Genomic DNA, 6,000 nt, shown 5'->3' on the forward strand with positions numbered 1-6,000 from the left:
TTTAAGAAGCTCAAAAATCGGAAAGTTTGTTTTAACGATTGAAGTTTAGTAATTTATTGAGTAATTGATTAAAGGCGCCATATGTAAGAATGTGGTCAAAAGCGATTACTACACTCAAATTCAAAATACAGAGGTCTTTTAGGTTTCGTTTTCTCCGCCATTGTAGCACAGACGTAACTGGCAACCCGTGGTTGCTCTGCAGCTGAGACTTTACTGATTGCAATAATTGGTAGACGGCGGTAGGTGGCGCCACATGCCAAAACATGATTTCAAAACACAAACATGATTTGTGTCCGCAAAGATTTTTTTTAATGCGAATATTTTGGCTGTGCTGTTGTTGTTGGTGAGTTCAGTTTGTTATATGAACATTATTCCTGAGTCTGTGTAACATATTAGGAGGATTTTATGGCCAGTTGCTTTAGATTTATTACATAATGCACCTTTAATGTTTGATTAATTGAATGACAGTTGTAGCCCTAGATTGTAAGAAACCTGACATTTTTGTCCATCCTTAATTAAAAAGTCAACATTCGGATCAAGATGGAAAGACAGTAAATTGAGGTAGCTTCTCCTTTTGTGTGTGTGATGCTCAAGAAATAGTCTGACTTCCAGTGCCAGGCGTAAACCTTAATCAGTTCATTCCTTATCCAGCATTCTCTTGTTCTGCCTGTGGCTCTTCTCTGATAACCCTGCACTTTAACTGTGCTACAGTGGCTCTAGTGGGCCACAGGAACAGAGGAAACCCTTTGTTTTCTGGTCTCCTGGTAATAGCCAGGAAAGGTCTGCCCTGGTTCCATTAGATGGAAACAGAGCTTCTCTCCCGTCTCTGTAAACATTGGTCTTGTCCATAGATCCCTGCTGCCGGGGTGTGTTTGTCTGGCCACGCTAATCCACAAAGAGCAACAGTCGGCAGCTGTCCATACAGAACTGGTGGGGACGGTGTGTTTTATTTCTCCTTATATGAACATACAGTCACGTAGGTGAAATATGGTTCATCTGCCTCATCAGCAGTTCTGGAGTGAAGAGGTGAACAAAGCAAAAAGACAAAGGGCAGTGTCTTCCAACGCGAGATAAGACGTCATGGTAAACAAACAGGTGCTTAAAATAATCAGTGGAGAAGGAGGAGGATGTTGTTTGGGTAACTGAAGTACCAATCCCAGAATGCTCTCAGTGAAACACAAGGAAGTTGTGGTCAGGAAAGAGGGTGGGGGGTTGGGTTAATGGACAGTTTTGGAGCCTTGAAGTTTTGAGAGACTCAGAGGAAGATGATTTCTAGTGGCGTTTGAAAAGAAGACAGTTGGTTCTGCTTATTTCCGTCATGCTTCTAATAACGGTTTGCACTCGGGTTTGTAACATGATGACCTAATCAAAGTAGCTGTTGATACATGGTGGCTTTTGCTGCTCTCATCTTGTATCGTTTATTATTCGCTGAATCCAGAGTTTCCGTGTATCCTTAAAAAGTCTTACAAATGTTAACACAATATAGAAGTATTTATGACTTTGATAGCAAATAGTGCTGTCAAACGTTAACGCGTCAACGGCGTTCAACTGCGTCAACGGCGTTCAACTGCGTCAACGGCGTTCAACTGCGTCCAACTGCATCAACGGCGTCCAACATGCGTCAACGGCCATCAACTGCGTCAATGGCGTTCAACTGCGTCCAACTGCATCAACGGTGTTCAACATGCGTCAACGGCCATCAACTGCGTCAATGGCGTTCAACTGCGTCCAACTGCATCAACGGCGTTCAACATGCGTCAACGGCGTTCAACATGCGTCAACGGCGTTCAACATGCGTCAACGGCGTTCAACTGCGTCAACGGCGTTTAACTGCGTCAACGTTAACGCATGTTAACGCATGACACGTTTCCATGACGACTGACGCGCGTAACGTCATGTTTAGGTGACTCCCGATTGTTAAAATGAGTCTCTAAAATAGCTCTAAACTTTAAAAACAGAGGCACACATGTACAATGGTTATTTGTAACGCTGCTCTTTTCGTTTAACAAACAGACCGCTCCAGTTACACTGTAGGTGCGCTAACCGGCGCTAAAAGGAGCTAATGCAGCTAACTGGTAAACGGTGCCTGGACGTCATTCGCGTCTTTTTCCTGGTCAGTCGTCATGGAAACGTGTCATGCGTTAACGCGCAATAACCTTTTTCACAGCACTAATAACAAAGTAAAATTGGGAGTTGGAGATCACACAGACCAGGACAGCAAAACAACAAAACAATCTGTTTTTCATATGTGCCTGTCCAGATGTTCTACTGCAGCAACACAAGCCAGGCACTTTATCCTGGATGACATGATGTGTAAATTCAACAAAAACTGGCTTTTCAACTAAGATTTTGCTGCATGACTGAAACTGGTACCATTTTTTAAATCGATAATATGCATAAAAACAGGTCGGACAGAAGTCCACGTAGTGTTACTGTCGACCTGGTCTCACTTCGCTCTCATCCATTTAGAAATTCACCCTTTCTTCAGGCAGAAACTCAGTGTTTTTTTTTGCCAAATTGCACTTACAATCTTTTTCCAAACTCTGCTCAGCTCCATGTTTTTTGGAGCCCATCCGTGTGTTTAATGTTCTCTCTGGAACCGACGGAGAAAATGAAAGAGAGAATGCACTTCACTCCCTTTGGCCTGACAAACGTGACCATGAGCTCATCTGATAGCCATTAACACGGAACGAAAAGTTGAGTAAGGTCACGAAAGGTGAAGAAACGCCTTTAGAGTAGATACATCAGACAGCACTGTATGTACAGTAAATCCTCTCCAAACAAAGGGCACTTCTGCTGTTTGTCTTTTTAACATAAAGAAACCGTGTTCTTCGCCAGACGGACGTCAAGAGGTGCACTCATTGCCAGTGTTTTAAACATCTCCTCTGCACTTAGCATAACTCATAAAAACTCCACTGGGAAGCAATTATCATAAATTATCAAGATTGCTCCTCCTCTGTATCTCTTTCCCTCCCCGTCTTTGTCCCTCTTGCTGACTCGTGAGGTGAGATGTGCTCTTTCAAACATGTGTGTGTGCGTTTTGTTTTCCCGCTGAAAACTGCTGAGCCCGAGTGTTTTGTCCGAATCGCTGTTTCTGGTGTCAAAAGGGAAATGTCTCTGACCCACGTTTGTCTGACGTAAGCAGAACTGCTCTGAGTCTCAAACACCAGTTTACCGTCAAGAACAAGGCAAATGAGGTCTCTCCTTCTCCCTCCTCCTCCTCCTCCTCCTCCTCCTCCCCCTGTAGCCTCTAACCGCAGTGGCGGACAGAGTGCACAGGCCAGAGCATTCCACAGGGAGATTGTGGAGTGTGCAGCCTGGCCTGGTTTCCTTTTGGACTGAAACTTCATCAAAGACTCCTGCAGTTGTCATTATTTTTGGATCGGGGAAGTGTACAGAGTACAGCTCTACTCTGTCTACGTTATAATTTTTTCTGGCCTACATATCTGATATAAAATGGGGTTTGAACACGGTTATTTTATTGTTTAAAAGAAAGCAGTTTTTCAGAGTTGAATACTTTCTTGGTGAATTAATGAATTATAATTAAAATGGGCCCGTGGGCCCACGGTTGGTGTTGTGGTTAGCACTCTTGCCTTTGCAGCAAGAAGACTCCCCGTTTGGAACAACTTCGGAACTTTCTGCAAGGAGTTTGCATGTTCTCCCCGTGTGTGCGTGGGTTTTCTCTGGGTTCAAAAACATGCAATATGGGGATTAGGTGAATTGGTCACTCTAAATTGGCCGTAGGTGTGAGAGTGTAAGTGAATGGTTGTTTGTCTCTATATGTGGCCCTGCGATGGACTGGCGAATTGTCCAGGGTGTACCCCGCCTATCGCCCAATGTGAGCTGAGATAGGCACAGCACCCCCCGTGACCCTCTGGTGGAGGATAAAGCGGTAGATAATGGATGGATGGATGCAATTAAAAAAAGAGTAGTACTTTGATTTAGTGTTGTCCTCCTACAAGGCTAATTTATAGTTAATTTGTGTCCGTTTTATACCCGTCCTGTAACGCAAAGTATGGACCAAAGGCTCCGCCCATCGCTGTCTTTTGCATAGTGTCAATGATGACAATTTATGACAATTATTGTTTCTGACGGTTTCATAATGAACAGTTTTCCAATGTCCAGAGTAACATCAGTAGTTTAGACGCAGCGTCACAGTTTGCCTCGTGCTTGTTCGTTTGCGTACGATTATGATTATCTCATGCTTTCGCTACTGCTTGCTAACATTATTATCATTTGCAGAGAGCGAGATGTTTTTTGCCTCTCGTCAAGTGGCAATTAAAGGTGCATTATGTAATAAATGTAAAGCAACTGGCCATAAAATCCTCCTAATATGTCACAGAGACTCAGGAATAATGTTCATATAACAAACTGAACTCACCAACAACAACAGTACAGACAAAATATTTGCATTAAAAAATATAATATATATGAATACTTTGCAGACTGCAAATCATGTTTATGTTTTGAAATCATGTTTTGGCATGTGGCGCCACCTACCGCCGTCTACCAATCATTGCAGTCAGTAGAGTCTCAGCCGCCGAGCAACCACGGGTTGCCAGTTAAAACGAATCCTAAAAGACCTCGGTATTTTGAATCTGAATGTAGTAACCGTTTTTGGCCACATTCTTAAATATGGCATCTTTAAGCATCCTACACACTTTTCAAAAACACATCACTACATCACACACAATGCAACAATTTTTTTTTTTTGTTAGCGATTTCTTTTAGAGATTCAAATGTAATATGCTAGTAGCGGCTAAAGGCTAATGCATATTTTGTGCATCTAAAATTGAGGGGAAAAAAACACCTTGGTATATGTTGGGTGAAAAATTATACACCTTTGCTTTACTTGACTTATACTTTATACTTTATATACCTTGTGGTAAATGTCGCCTTGCTCATTATTTGCTAATTATTAAAGCATTAACTCCATTTTTTCGATGAGTTTGTAGTGTGGCCTATGTGTACTTGTGTGTTTTGCTATTATTCTATTGTTGATAAAGTTATTACTGTTTGCACATGTGCTTATGAAGACATTTCTTGATACAATGCCATATTTATGGAAAACCTTAGAAAAAGAAAAAAGAAAAAAGAAAAAAGGTTGTCTATGGAAAGTTCTTTCTTAGTGGATAAGGCCGACAGTGAAGGAGTGAGCTGCAGAGATTTGATTGTATTTTAACGTCACACTAATTTCTCTGATGGTCATTAGTTCCTGCTGAATGCTGACTCGGGTGACATCACTTCACAAAAGTCAATTTAGTGCATGCACTGCAGAGATGAACGGCCCAAAAGACGTGAGCAAACTGTCCAGTGTTGCAGCAATGAGAGTCCTTGAGATTGTTTACTGGTAATGAAGACACTGCAGCCTTTAAAACAACATGCACAACAAAATTAGTTAGTAAATCACACACAGTTTTTGACCAAGAAGGATGTTGCACATCTAATCTCCCTGCAGTAAACAACTGTCATGAAGAGGTCAAAACACATCGCAGAGATGGATTTGGGATTGTTTTCCCACTCCAACATTCCTCCAAACTCCCCCAGTCTTGAGATTCCTCTGCGAGCGCAGCGTCTTTGTCTGCTGCACATCTCTTTGTCTCTTCCCTCCCTACTCGCTCCTGGGTGTGCCGTTACACTTAAATGCTCCTGATTATTGTCATTACAGTTTACAGTAGCCAGTGTGGGTTTCCTCCCCGTCATCGTAAGTCATACAAAATAGAGATATGTTTGGTGATTGAGTGTGTGTAATGCAGCCTCTTGCTCAAGCTCTTGTTCACAACACGAGTAATCCAGAGTGTGGAGAAGGAGACGTGGAAATGTGATTGCATCATAGCACCTGTCTCCATGCAGATAATGTTCATTTTCCCAGTTGGAGCACTTGCAGCTTACATTACTCCACCATGTTTAAAAATGCAAACATTCTGCTCCGGTTACGCCTGCTGTCCTCACTCTACCCTGTGTTTCAGAGAACCAAAAAGTGTAGAAGTTTGCTTTATT

Source organism: Microchirus variegatus, assembly GCF_963457635.1.
Source record: "Microchirus variegatus genome assembly, chromosome: 11".
In the NCBI taxonomy this organism is placed as follows: Eukaryota; Metazoa; Chordata; class Actinopteri; order Pleuronectiformes; family Soleidae; genus Microchirus; species Microchirus variegatus.